Source organism: Peromyscus eremicus, chromosome X (assembly GCF_949786415.1).
Source record: "Peromyscus eremicus chromosome X, PerEre_H2_v1, whole genome shotgun sequence".
NCBI lineage: Eukaryota > Metazoa > Chordata > Mammalia > Rodentia > Cricetidae > Peromyscus > Peromyscus eremicus.
In genome coordinates this window covers 45,939,690-45,955,592 of record NC_081439.1, presented here as the reverse complement: position 1 = coordinate 45,955,592, position 15,903 = coordinate 45,939,690, and the positions used below count along the sequence as shown (strand labels likewise).

At 37.3% G+C, this 15,903-nt stretch overlaps 1 pseudogene; it reads right to left on the bottom strand.

Moving 5' to 3' along the window:
- Positions 1–11,478: 11,478 nt before the first annotated feature.
- LOC131900019 (kinesin-like protein KIF22) lies at positions 11,479–15,269 on the bottom strand (annotated as a pseudogene).
- Positions 15,270–15,903: the final 634 nt, after the last annotated feature.

Below are 15,903 nucleotides of genomic sequence, written 5' to 3'. Positions count from 1 at the left end.
TTGGCCTGGAACACAAGACACAGTCCAGGGTGGCCTCAAACCCATAGAGATATACCTGCCTCTGTTTCCAAGTGCTAGCATTAAAGGTCTGTGTCACCACACCTGACTTTCAGTGTCTTTCTTTATCTATTATATGTATTCATTTTGTTCCAGCCACTTTCTGAGTTGATTGATGTTGGGGACCTGCTCCCACATTTTCCCCAGGATACTCTTGAGAAAAGAGAAATGAGAAATATTTAGATAGAAATACAGAGGGGAGAGAGACAGTTAGAAACACAAGATAGCCTTGGGAGGGCCTGGATCAAAATCCACCACTCCCTTCTATCTCTTCTATGCACATACAGATTGGTGCTTTGGTGCCAGAAGCAAAATTCCTATAGGGCTTCCTCCTCCACCTTACCTGGTCAGTGAAAGAAAATGGAAGCTCTTGAATAAGAGCTTTTTCAGAAAGATTTTCTCCCTAATAGATCTTTGTCCCTGCTTCTCCCCTCTCCCAAGATGCAGAGTCCCTGATGCTGCTGCCACAGCTCAGGACCCACACTCTTCTCCTGAAGCCTGGCCCAACCAAGCATCCTGCAACAGCAAGGCCTCCTCTGTGCCTCTGCAAATGCACTGCCCCTAGATTCTTTTTTTTAAGTACTGGCTTGAAGAGGAGATAGGAGTAGCAGAGAGGATTTGTCATATTCCAAGAGATTTTTTTTCCTTAGAGCAATTACAGTTGATTTTCCCATACTGATAGATGTTATTTCCAGGTGAGTTAATTTTTTGCCCTTACAGAAACAGAGAAAATATAAGAAAGAAAAGGTCTGAACAGCTTTTAGTTTTTTAGAGAGAGATTACTAAGATTTTCCTAAGACCTCTTTGCTCTTTGGCTTCATGGCCAAATGAAAACTAATTTTAATTGTACGATGTTTTCATACAGTGGCAGCTTCAGTGGAGTGAAAAGTTTTATTTCATCCATATCTGCTTCAGGAAAATTCTTTCCTCTGCCACTCAGGACTCAGAATTCAAGCTGTTCACAGGCCAAAAGCTTCCACAGGAATCATTTCTGCCCATTTTTTCTCATCTTTGATATTTTTTTTCTGATTCTTCCCCAGGATTTTGCATTCATAGCCCCATAGTTGGAAAATCAAGGACATAGTTCCTCTGTCTTGTTGCTTATCTTATCCTAATTTTTTCTTAAACTATATTCCTAACCCAATATTTCTATATTCTACCTTACTCTAAATTTTTCTTCAATTTTTATAGATAGAAATTAAGAGAGAGAAAAAAATGAAAGAAACCTAGATAGAGAGCAATATATGCTGCAGTCTCATTGTCCAACTTCAACATTCCACCGCCTAACTTGACTCCTGAGAATAAAATACCCACATCTTCATTATACTACAAAACCAGACATCTCCAACTGCTTCCCATGGGGCCCTCTCTCCACTTTCACCAAGTCCATGGTCATGGTACCATCTGTGGGAGATCCACTCCCACATTTTCCCCAGGGTATACTTGAGTAGGGAGAAGTGAGAAATATTTAGACAGAAATATAGAGGGGAGAGAGACAGAAACACAAGATAGCATCGGGAAAGCCTGGATCAAAACCCACCAGCCCCTTATGTCTCATCTAAAGGACTTTTTAAAGGAATGCCAAGGAGTGGATCAAAAGACCTCCCCCTAGAACAGCCAAGGGAAGACCCTGGCAAATACCTGGTAACCATGCATGCGGTCAAGCAATACTCTAATGCAGCTCTGCTGGGTAAAGCAAGCTCAGATATCACTAGGAAACTTTGTGGGCCTCCACAGATTTACAATTTACAATTTTATTTATTTCTAAGTGGCCTGAGCCCTCAGTGTTTTTTGTTCATAAAGCTGCATTAGTGTGTCATTGTCAATTACCTGAAGATAATGCAGTATGCAGATAATGCAGTATGAAGAGTGATCCCAGTGAATAATTGGAGTTTCATAAGTAATATTTCCTGCCTTTCTTATGCACAAGCAAATTTATTTTCCTCTTAATAGTTCACATTAATGATTTCAATACCCTCCCTCTCTTCTCTATTGTTTTCCTTGTTTATATAATTATAACAAAATAAAATTGCATGTGTTAATTACTTATAATTCAAGAGGAATTTTATATTCCACAGTGGAAGTACATATTTTAGGATTCTCAGTTGAATGCTTAGATGTGTGAAGATCTGAAGTAAAATAGTCTCTAGGTCTAACCACAAAAGTTACCATCTTCATTATCTCATGTTTATTATTTATCTCATCAATGTGTCTAGGGACTATCAACACCTTTTATTATGCATGTATTTAGTACATAAAAATCTGTTGTATGTGTTATCCTGTATGGTGATGAAGTCCTCAGCCTGTTTGAATCTCTGATCATCTAATTAAATTCTCTACCATTACCTTAGAATCTATTGCAAAGTGATACTCTGATGTACTTCAGGCCATCTTTTTTCTTTCTTTTCTTTTTCTATTTATTTATTTATTTATTTATTTATCTACTCATTTATTTATTTACTTATTTATTTATCTTGAGACATGGTCATTCTACATAGCCTGGCTGACCAGAAACTCACTATGTAGACCAGGTTGGCCTTGAACTCTGAGATCCACCTGCCTCTGCTTATTGAAAGTTGAAATTAAACATGTGTACCACCTTGCCCAGCTCTAGGCCATCTTTTTGAAAGAACGATGAAATATTAAATGCTTGTCCATTGAGAAGATTTTATCTTTTGTTAGTGTTCATCAAGGCTATATCTATCAAATATAACATGAGCAATGAACTTCTGTTGTAGTTTCAGTAAATGATGTAAAATCATCTATAATTAACCCTCAAATAAGCCACTGAATTCTCTTAATATAGGAAATTCCCCAAAAATGACATATGGTGATGTATTCCTATAATCCTACTACTGGAATATCGGAAGAAAGAGGATTGTAAATTTTTCAGTCTAGAGTAAATAGTGAGACCCTTTATCAAAATGTTGACAAAATAAACTACCCATTAAACTATACGAACAGATGAAGGAATGCTGGTGGCCATGTCAGAGGAGCAGCAGGTGACAATTGAGGTTCAAGGTGTCATGCCACCAGGAGGAAACTCTCTGATGGGTCAGTCTCAGCTAGGCAAGGCCACAAGACCACAGACCCTGGAAGGTCTTTTGTTTCTGCTGTCCATTTACATGTTTACTATTGCTATCTTCTTCGGGTATTTGGCATGGTGTAAATGGGTGTAAGTAAATCTCAACTGCCTGTGATGTAATGTGTTTATCTCATGGATACATCTTGTTCTACTGGATATTTTTATCTGTGGATTGTTATGAAAATGATTTCTTCCAAAGCTGTACTAACTGATAATAATAATGATAGTTTATATAGACTTTTGATGAATAATTACAAATACAAGGAAATGTTACACAGCTAGAGCCTATGAGTTCAACCTAAGAAGCTGTATTAGATCACAGTTCAGGTTAATGATTAAGGAAAATAATTAAGTCCCCATGAGCCAGGCTGGCTCTAATTCTCTAATGTATAAACATGCAGTCACAGGTTTCTGTGTGCCCTATTAGCTGAAACATAGACTTAAAGTTACTTCAGGTTAGATCAGATACTTTAATAATAGTTTTTAAGATGAATACACTCAGAAAACAATCTAAAGTTTTACAAGGACATATAGCTGAGTTATAGATTCATTAGATTAGAGTAAAAATTACAAAGCAGCCCAATAGTTGCTAGCTGATATACTTCCCTTGCTAGGTTTAGTTGATGATCAAAGGTTATGATTAATTCCTTGTGCACATTTTTTCCTCAATCTCCAAATATAAGAAACTACTTATGAGTGTGTATGTACCCCAAAGATTTAAAGTAAAGCTGACAGATTCTTTTTCATATACAGAAGTTTAGGTTTGTGATTCCTTATAAGATTACTTTTCAAGATAAGTAATATAGTAATTGGCCCTTTCTTTGTAACTACAAAAATGCAGCCTGCTAGTAAAAGACCTGACTTGCCCACACAGTTAATCTATAACAAATTTTTTGGGTATAAATGTACATGGGTTCTTGGGATAATTTGTTTTTCACCTATAATACATAAAATGTTTAATCATGTAAGGGAGATGAAAAATATATTTTACATGTATTCATTATAAGCATTCACTTGAAACATAGAATGTGACCATATTATAATTTCTATATTGCCTGAAAAACTTTGTTGGAGTGTGGTGATATATATGCTGTAGATAAAAAGTATACAACAGAAAGAATACAGAAGAACAGAGAAGATGAAGAAGGAAACCATGAAGAGGACGTGTGTCTTTTTCTCTTACTCCCTCAGATAAAAAAGTCTAGTTTGAGCCCACTCTGTAGATTTCCCTTTGAGCCCTGTGTTGCTTGGACACTGGTCCTCCAGGCAATGATAAAGGAGGGCTAGCAATACAATAGAAATGAACATGCCCAGTTCTTTAAATCATCTTGCCCATAATTCTAGATATTTTAGCTCTCCTGAACACATCTGATCACATAGCTAATTTTGCTAGAACTGATATAAAGAGTTTATTCTGAGCAGATAAATTTAAATGATGATCTGCTAGTCTATTGAAAGTCATATAGAAACCACGAAGGTTCCATAGAGGAAGATGCCACTTTCTTATAATTATGTTGTGTATATCCATATCATGAATCACAACAAATGCATGACATTTCTAGAAATTTTTATATTTTGATTATAAAGCCTTGTTATATGCTCAATATACCTAACATTTATTTAAGGTAACATTGAGTCTTATTAGACACAATACCCATATGAAAAGTTTACAATTTATGTATCTTGAATTAGTTGTTAAGCATTTTCTGGAACTAACTAACTAACTGCCTTTTGCATATATTCAAATACTATTGAAATCAAAATCAAAGGCATTTTCTTAATTATGGTATTTGCTTCTTAATATTAGCAGTTAGACTGTGCTTCTTGCTTTGTAATGAACATTTCAGCTTATTTCTGAAAACTGCATATTTAAAAATATTTAAGGTGTATTTTTACTAAATTTCTCTCTGTGTATGTCTCTCACTATGGCTACCATCAGAATACAAGGTTTCTAGTAACCCTGGATTTTATTAATATGATCATATAACTGTTCTGATTCAGTTTTGGTTTAGAATCCATGGGTATGAGCAAGATGAATATTCTGTTCAGATAAATGATAGTAAACAGCATATATTTATTTCCCCAGCTCATTGCCAATGTTGTCTATGTGTTTTCAGGTAGATAGTTGTGACTATGTGAAGAATGACACAAACTGATCTTGCAAGACAATTTGATGTGGAGCAATCACTTACTGAGTGCATTTATGATAACCTACTGTTATTCTCTGAGAAATATCTATTTATTTTGTGATGTGGTCTGAGTTCTTAAATTAAAATAAGACAGCTGTCTCCATTCCTATTTTTCAATTCTTCAAACTAGTCTTTGTAGTTTTCCAAAGATACTGGATTCCTTTCTGTTTATTGTTGAAGTGCAAGGAAATGATTTCTGACATACACACTTGTTTCCATGTAATAAAATTGCCAATAGTCTTCAAGTCAGAAAGTCCCAGCAGGAATTGCCATTTTCTGGAAACATTTATAAACTGTACAATCAGATAGAAATGAAACTAGATTACCATGGTCCTACTATCAGGTGCATTGGAAAATAACTCAAAATAAAATTGGACCTTTTCAAGCTTCTGTTTTGACTTGGAAAGTGAATGATGTTCTCAATCCAAACAACATAGTATTACCTCAAAGTTAGTTCAAAGAAGGACTTTGAATGTCTTGGAAATTTCATTTCACAACTTTATATTTGTCCCAGTAAAGGCCATAGGTCCTACATTAGAACACTAGAAAAAACCGACAAAATGCACTTCATGCCATCATAGGGATCTCCATCAAGACTTCAGTTCATCAGAAGCAGACCTAATGACAACTAAAATATCACATTTTCAAAATAGCAATGAGAGAATAATGATATATGTGTGACATGACAGCATAAGGGGACAATTTGGAGAAGGGCAGGAGGGCAGGAGGATGAAGCAGGGCAATGGAGAATGGAAAAGAATAAAGTATAGTGACATATGTACGAAAATTCCACAAGGAAATCTAACATGTTTGCTGTGGATATAGCTCTGTATAAATAAACACTGATTGGCCAATAGCCAGAAGACAGGAAGTATAGGCAGGACTAACAGAGAGGAGAATTGAGGAAACAGGAAGGGAAGGGAGAGATTGCCTGGAGCTGCTGCCAGGAAAAGGAAGATATAAGGTACCGATAAGCCACGAGCCACGTGACAAAGTATAGATTAATAGAAATGGGCTAAATATAAGAGCAAGAGCTAGACAATGATAGGCCTGAGCTAATGGCCAAGCAGTTTAAATAATGTAAGAGTCTGTGTGTTCATTTTATAAGTGGGTTCCGGCACTGGCGGGACTTGGCGGGAGCTAGAGAGAAATTCTCCAGCTACACATGTTGTATACTAACAACAAATAAACTTTATAGGGAACTAATGTTAATGTGATTTATTAAGGACATATCATCAGGAGAAGGTCCTAAAGAAATGGAGGCATTTTGAAAGGGAAGATAAATAACTGAACAAATATGCTCATTTGGGGTAATGTCAGTCTTTGGATTGTAAAGATTGTAAATTGCATCTCAAAATTGTCACTAGAGATGATAGAACAAGAGTTTTATATTTTCTCTACTAGACATTGTTAGCATACTTCCAATCCTCTGTTTACATGATCAAGACAGTTCCACTAGCACAAAGTTAGTTCTCAAGAGAAAAATGAGAAGAAAAGTGTGTCACCCAATCATGGCTGTGCACACTTATCGTGCCTGTGTTTGATACTCTGAGGCAGGAGCAGTTCCCCTAGTCCAAGTACAGAGCCTACATGGGGTACAAGGTGGTTTCCCTGGCTGACTTAGGCTATAGAAAGGGGAGTGGGGGAAAAACACGAAAGGTACAAGGAATTTCTGCAAAAAGCAAAAGGTGGGATCTTAGGGACTATGAGCAGCTACATGAAAAGTCTATGAAGTGTACTAATTTACCTCTTAATTTAAGGATCTTCAGAATACTGAGAGAAGTTGCAGTGACTGCAATTCAGAGTATACTGATACTGACTGTAGTTGAGATTCTAAATTTAGACGAATAAAACAGGACTTTAATGATCAATATATATTGGTCAAAGTTCTCTAAAGGAACAGACCTGATATCATTACTGTGTATTAAAAGGGGATTTATTAGATTGGATTATAGGATGCAGTCCAGATAGTTCAACAATAGTTCTTTCTCACAATGGAGAGGACAAACGAAAGATGGTAGAAATGAGGAATCTTCCCCTTCCCCTAATCAAAACATTTGATCTTCCTGATAAGGAAGTCCACTCTAAGCTAAACCTTACATTCTCAAATAGCCACAGGTGTCCAACCAACCACCTACTCTCAGAAAAAACCACAAAAATCCTTTGCCCCAATCCACATTCTTGTCTTCTATAAAACCCTGGCTTCCCCATCCCCATAAGACAAGACCTTCATTTCCTCAGGAAGGTTGCTTGCCCCTCATAATGATAAAAATGCTATTTGTTTCATTGAGGTCAGTTTCTGTCTTCTTCATTTTCATGTGGCTTCAATCCCTATCTAAAATTGATAATCTGTCTCAGTCCATGAGACTGGATGTCTCAGCAGTCCCAATCTTGGTGCTGTATGCCGGGAAGATTCCTGGATAACTGATATTCTTTGGTTTATGTTGGAATCCTGAAGAAGTAGGTTTTACTACCACTAAAGTAATGCCTCAGCAACAGGACAGATGAACTGGTCACTGATAACGAGGGCAAACAGACAAAATACAAAAGCTTCCTTCTTCCATGTCCTTTTATGTGAGCTGCCAACAGAGGGTATGGCCCAGATTTAAGGTGAGTCTGCTTGCTTGAAATAATCTGATTGAGAAAATCCTCACAGGAGTGGTCATACTTGGGATTTAGTTTTTCTAGATGGAGTCCAGTTGATAACCAAGATTAATCATCACATGATTTGTGCATCTAATTCACTCTTTGTGATCCTATTATTAAATACTGCTAAAGACAACTTTAGACCAACTATAATAACTTGTTCTTGTTTTTATAAATATGCTACTTTGGTCCTGGTTTGGGCTCATAATTACAGAATTCCCATGAAATTTGTCATTTTGTGAATATCAAGTCATTTTCAATTTTTAAAATTCTGCACCAACAATTCAAAACTAGATAAAACATTTATCAAAACATTTTTTAAAGGTTCGTGTGTCTGTTATCAATTTATTCTAAATCAATATTAAGTTTTGGGCCTCTTGAGTGATGGCTTCAAACATAATAAAAATACTAAAACATTCTGATAGCACTAAGTATTCAAATTCATGACTATTATCATCTTAACATCTCATATTTATTTATTGTAATGATGATGGTATTGAGGTTTCCATGTAGTGCCTATGTCCTACCTGCCAGAGGATTATGAACATGTTTTTTGCCCAGAGCCTATTCCAATCATATTACTTCATAAGGCAATCACAGATTTATTCAGATAGCCATTTTTCCACAACCATAATACTCAGCAAAATAGAGGCCAATTTGTTTACAAATTATTAGGTGACCTAATATAACCATTAAGACATAGTGGAAAGTCAAATTTTCAAGCTTGCAAAAATCTTTGTCTTTCCCTCTCTGCTGGATAGTTTTATGTTAACTTAACACAATCTGACATAAAACTGAGAGGAGGGAACTTCAACGAAGAAAATACTTCCAAGTTTAATACCTTTATGGGATTCCTGAATGTGTAAATGACTGGGTCTTTGATTTTTCTGCCTTCTCTTGAGGATCTTTTCCTTCTGCCAGTTTGCCTTGTCCAACTTCAATGTGATGGTTTTTGCTTTATCTTATATTTTATTTTGTCATTTAAAAAGAATAGGAGGAAAAGATTTAAAAATTAGGAAAATATCTCCAAAAGATTGGTTTTCAGGCAGGCTTGTAGTGAATTTTCTTAATTGATGATTGATGTGGGAGGGCCCATCCCATTGTGGGTAGTGTCATCCCTGGGCATGTGGTCTTGGGCTATAAGATAGCAGGCTATGCAAGCCCTGTAAAGCAAGCCAGTAAGCAACACCCCTCCATCGCCTCTGCATCAGCTCCTGCCTCCAGGATCCTGCCCTGTTTGAGTTCCTGTCCTGACTTCCTTCAATGCAATTATATGGAAGTATAAGCTAAATAAACATCTTCTTCCTAAAGTAGTTTTTATCATAGTGTTTCAACATAGCAATGGTAACCATAACTAAGACACTCTCCTAGAACAGCAAGGAAAGCATCTCTTCTTTCACTGGATATTGTGCTGTCTAGATTATTATAACTACCTATCTCAAAATGTCATCAACTTTGTAAGATGCATGTAATTTTTTTTAAGGAGCTCAGTTTCTAAGGACATCACTAAACTATTTAAACTCATAACTCAAAACTCTCCTTTATTTTTTCTGCTTTGTGATGTTTAAAAACATACATACATGTATATTCTAATCCAATGTGAGGCAGAGATTGTCTCACTGTGTATGAAAGCATTTACCTGATAGACTACTGGATCCCATAAGTAGAGATAGAGCTTTGTTCACAAGACATACCTTACAAAGTCAGTGGAGATGCTTTTCAATATCCTTCAATTGTTCAGTCAGGGGGAAGGAAAGTATCCTGAAAGCTGTTATACAACCAGTTTAACTCTGCTTATTTCTATTCTGTAACTACTTTCAGCTGTTATTTCTGATGCTGTCTTTTGAAATAAATTATGTCATTCTTCTCCTTCCTTTAGAACTTCTGAATTGATGATTTATAATTGTCATGTTTAGTTAGTTCAGTACAGAATGAGCAGATAGAGTAGATAATAAATACTCACTACCATTATGCATATTCTAATCTTGTGCTTAATTTATATTAACATGTATCAAATATCATTTTAAAACAAAAACTTCAAAAGTTTGTATTACTAATTATATATATATATATATATATATATATATATATATATATATATATATTTCAAAAGTTAAGCCTCTGTTGTATATGTAACCTAGAATTTTTAGGAGAAATGGATACTGAGTATCTCAAGACAATGGGAAATCCATTTCTTGGTTCTATTCCCATTAAATGTGAGTAAGAGCCTCTTTGAAACTCTTGGCTCAATATTTGACATGATAGGTTTTTATTAGGTAATACTAGTAATGAGTAAGTAGATAATTAGAAATTGAATTTAAAGAAAAATAATTGTGTTTTAAAATTAATGTGGTGTTATTTGTTAAGTTAGCAAACTTTAGTTAATTAGTAAACATCAAACAGTGTAATCAAGATTGTGTTATAGGAGCTGGAGAGATTGCTTAGTAGTTAAGAGCATGTACTGCATTTGTAGAGGACACAAGTTTGGCTTTAGCACCCACATGAGGTGGTTCATAATTGCCTGTAAGTACATCTCTACAGAATCTACCACCTTATTCTCCTCAAGCCTCATTGGGCACCTGAAATCACATACATAAACTCATATACAATGTACACACATGCACATCGACACACAAAAACACATCATTGAAAATAAAATAAATATTTTTAAAGGCTATCTTATAATTTTCCATGAAAAGCCATAGAGATATGTCAAATCAAAGAAAACATGTGAACAAGATATTGGATATGGGACTGGAGATATTGCTCAGTGGTTAAGAACACAGGCTGCTTTTCCAGACTACCTTTGTTCAGTTCCCAGAACCCACATGGTAGCTCACAAATACATATTACACCACTTCCAGAGGATTGGATACATCCTTCTGTTTTCTGCTGGTGCCAGGCATGTTTGTGGTATACAGACATACATGCAAGCAAAAAGCACCCATAACATAAAATAATAAAAAGTAAAGATATTGGACATGCATATTACTTTCTTTTTTGTTATTGGTTTTGTTTTTCTGGGACAAAGGTTTCATAATGTTGTCTTGGCTGTCCTGAAACTCACTTTGTAGACCAGGCTGGCCTTGAACTCATAGAGATCTGTCTGCCTCTGTCTCCTGAGTGCTGGGACCGAAGGTGTGCACCACCACATCTAGTGCATATTTCTTTGATAAACTACTTGATACCATTACCATTAAATGAAGCACTCATTTCCTAGTCATGGAAGAATAGAAAAAACAGTAACTATAAAACTGTTTACAATAAAATTATATTACATTGCTTCAAATAGTTGTGAATTTTTTATCAATAGAAAGTTTGTAAATTAGAATAATCCTAATATATCAGAAATTGGTAGCATATATACAACTTTATGAATCTAAGATATTTGCAATTTTGAAGACAGAATTTCTTTTTTTTCATGGAATAAAAACTGTATTTACACGAACATATCATTATACAAGGGTTTTAAAAGAAAAAGGTAGTGTTAAGAGCTAGTAGTCAGGAGGGACCACAGTGTTGGCCGGCAGCCAAACCCAAGAGGTTCGCCTTCTGGGAAGACTCTACCTGCTTTCCAGAAATGCCTTCCACCTGTTCCAAGTCCTCCACCTTGCTGAAGGGGCCATGGAGCTCCCTCCAGCCCAGAATGAGTTGGGCCTTCTTCTGGCTAATGAGCTGCAGGCTGCGAAGATCTCGGGCTGAGCCTTCATTCAGCAGATCCAATAATTTTTTGCGTCCATGTGCCAGTAACTCTGGGCTAATCTGTAGCTCCCAGCAGTCCTCAGCCTTTTCCACAGGCTTGGTCACATGTGATGGCTTCAGATTTCTTTTGTGGCCTTTCTTCAGAATATGGATATTTGACTCTGCCTGCTTCTGAATTAACTGCAGAGGCATCACCACAGCCCTTTCCAGGGGCTTTGTGGTTGTGCCTGGACAAGAAGGGAGGGGCTGGGGAGTTGCCGGGATGTTCTCTTTCTCCTTGGGATCCAGCACCTCCTGGGCCAGCACCTTGGCCTCCAGTTCTTTTTGCTTCATCTTAAGCCTCTCAATCTCCAAGTCCTTTTCCTCCACTGTCTTAATGAGTAACATTCGCTCTCACTTTGGGGTATTCAGTAGAGGTGTCCCTTGGCTCCCCTGGGAGCCCAGCAAAAGATCCAAGCTCAGCAGGTTCTCCAACATGGCTAGGTCCATATTTCTTAGTTTCTGTAAGAGGCTTAGTTTCTGGGAGGCAGAAACTGGAGCTGCTATAGACTCAGGGCTCTCAGTTGATTCTTCTTCAGGGCCTTTGGCTTTCTTTGCCTCTGACGGGCCTAACAGTTCTTTCTGAGACAGCTTAACAGGTGCCAAGGTATGAGGCTATAGACTCTCATTGGTGAAAGGCCGGTTAATCACCTCCTTGGATGTAGTAGTGAAGTTCAACGCTGAGACTGTATCCTGGTAAAAATGTCTTTCAGGAGCAATGTTGGCAATAATGATGCTGTGAGCTGAGCCACCCAGAGAGTCCTGCAATAAGCTAGTGAGCTTGCTGTCCCAGTATGGTATACAAGGGAGGCCATGGTTTAATGCATCCACCACTTTGCCCAGTACAAAGAGGGAGGTGTTGATGGCTCCACTCTCTTTGAGCCTAATGCCCTGGTTGCCTGTGCGACAATTGTCCTCGGAACCAGCCAAATCAATAAGGTAGAGTTTTCCTTCCTTCTGGCGAAATGGAGCCAAACGTCTGTTCCCGCTGACCCACCTTGACCAGGAGTACTGCATGACTACACAAAGAGTGCTGGTTAAGCCAGGTGGCTCCTGCAACACGATTTTTACTGGCTGAGAGGAAGTGCTGCTCAAAGTCAGAGAGTAGGTTCAGTACAGCCCATCCTAAGGCACTTGCTGGAAGGGCAGAATGCCAGTGTGCTTGCCTATGGGCCTACTTGGGCAGGGAAGACACACACAATGCTGGGAAGCCCAGAACAGCCTGGAGTGATTCCCAGAGCTCTCATCGACCTCCTGCAGCTTACAAGGGAAGAAAGTGCAGAGGGCCAGCCATGGGTCCTTTCTGTCACTATGTCCTATTTAGAGAGCTATCAGGAAAAGGTATTAGACCTCTTGGATCCCGCATCAGGAGACCTAGCGATCTGAGAAGACTGTCGAGGAAACATCCTGATTCCCGGCCTCACAGAATTTCTTTTGTAAGCAGAAGCTTTGTGTAAATAAAAACAAAAAAAAATGATATGACTGTATATCAATAATGGCACATATGTAGAGTTCATAAATGTTTATCCAAACAAAAATAAAGTCTTATATACAACCACAATAATTGTAATATCAGTAGAAAAATTAAATTTATATGAATAGTTTTCAAATGTTTATGTAACTATATTCATATTATGAATGAAAATTATTTATTTTATTTTATTATATATAGCTATTACATTAAATTTTTCCTTTTTAAAACTTTTCTTTTTTTTATTTCATACAATAAAATGCTGTTCTACCAAAGAGAAATAGACTCAATATAATTTTTTATATCTGTTCTAGTTACTTTTATTGTTGCTGCCCAAAATACCTGATCAAAAGTTAATAAATTGTACACTTAACACATAGATCTTAAGGAAGGATGATTTCATTTTGGCTCACAGCTTTAGGGCACAGTCCATGATGGTTAGGAAGTCATGAAGATTAGAGCATGAGGCAGCTGGTCACAATGCATCCAAAGTCAGGCATAAAAGAGCAATGAATGCTGAGGGTTCAGCTGTTTCCTCCTTTTTATTCAGTGTAGGGCTTCAGCCCATGGAAAGGCACAAAATATATTTGTGATAGATCTCCCTACTTCAGTTAGTCCAATCTGGAAACACCCTTACAGGTATACTCAAAGCTATGCCGCCTAGGTGATTCTAAACCTTGCCAAGTTAACAATCAGTATTAACCGTCATACTGTCCAAGTCCAAAATAGGCATATTCTAGTCACTGTGACAGAACCAACATAGTCTATAAACCAACACTATTGTCACAAGTGTGAGAACTACCTTATCATCCATTAATTTAATCAATATACAAGTCTTGACATGTCCATGCAGCTATAGGTACCACTTCCTATGCTATTCTCTTCTTCCAGAGGACATTATTTTTTAAGCCATAATATTAGTTTTACCATTTACAGGTATCTGTAAATATGCCAATACATCATGACTTTGTTTATGCTTCAATCTTCTGGTCTAAACTCTTCTCAAAGTAATTTTGTAAACTAATCTGATCCATTTCACTGAAATTATCAGAGTGATTGCTGTGACCAGTTCTGACCTCAGTAAGAGGCTATAGAAGTTTTCAGTGTTGGATTCAATTACTTAGGAGCTCTGATTTCAGCCACCTAAGGAAAGCAGATCCCAGGGAATGGCTTGTGATTACGCCTTTCTTTTCTCATAGCTAATTGTTCTTCATCAATTTTATTCTCTATTTTCCCTGCTGTTTTTAAATTGTAGAGATCATGCACGATTAAGCCAGGAAATTTTAAATTATTCTTAGAATTTTCCCTGAAAATGTATAGGAAGTTTTAAATACTTGAAGGCTGTAATCTTTCAAAAGAATCAAACTATGATGAAAATAAACAGTTGTCAAAAACCATGTCTAGGCAGACCAATTTAGTAAGTTTTTCAGTTCTATCAACGTAAGCATCATGTGTGTTTTATGGATGCTTATTCTTTCTCTGTTTATAAAAAATGTCAGCCACAAAGATGCCAATATTTTTTTAATGAATTGGGGCATAAATAAATCTGAGCACATACACCTGCATAACACTTGGTTGTTGCCTCAGTCTGATCTGTTAGACTTAGTATGAAATTACTTCCAGTTTTTAATTATTTCCTAGGCATAATAGAAGCTGCTTTTTCTGATTTCTTACTGTGTTTAAGGACCCTTAAGTTAATTTGACTTCTGTCATGTCAAGGGAGCAACAAATGCCCCTACTGAAATCCAAAGAATGGACTTGGAAACGTGGAGTGTACATCAGAAATGAGACTTACTGATGGTGCAGAGTCAGTGAGCTCCTATGAGTCCAAGTTTGTTGTTTCTGTAGGTTCCTGTGTGATGACCTTGAATGCCCTGTCTCATACAATCATTCCTTTCTCTCTTCAACAGGATTCCTAGAGCTTGGCCCAGTGCTTGGTTGTGGATCGCTGCATCTGCTTCAATCAGTTACTGGATAAAGGCTCTCTGATCACATTCAGGGTAATCACCAATCTCATTACAGGAGATGGGCAGTTCAGGCATCCCCTGCCATATTGCTAAGGAGTCTTACCTGGGGTCATCCTTGTGGATTCCTGGGAGTTTCCCTGATATCAGGTTTTCCCCTAACCCAGTATTGTCACCCCTATCAAGACATCTCTTTCCTTACTCTTCTCCTCTATCTAGCTCCCAACCCTCCCAACCTGATACCGCATGTTCCTATCCCCACCCCTTGGCCCTAGTTTACCCAGGAGATCTCTTCTATTTCCCCGTCACACCAGTAACACAGACACTGAAATTGAAATTAATATATGGGACTTCATGAAACTAACAAGACAAAATAGTAGCATATGGAAAGATCTTTACCAACCCCCTATCTAATAGAGGGCTGATCTCCAAAACATATAAAGAACTCAAGAAACTAGGCAGCAAAATACCAAACAATCCAATTAAAAAAAATGGGCTACAGATCTAAACAGAGAATTCTTGACAGAAGAATCCCAAATGGCCGAATGACATTTAAAGAATTGTTCAACATCCTTAGTCATCAGGGAAATGCAAATCAAATGACTCTGAGATATCATCTTACATGTGTCAGAATGGCTAAGATAAAAGCACTGTTGACAGCTGGGCGGTGGTGGCACACGCCTTTAATCCCAGCACTTGGGAGGCAGAGCCAGGCGGATCTCTGTGAGTTCAAGGCCAGCCTGGGCTACC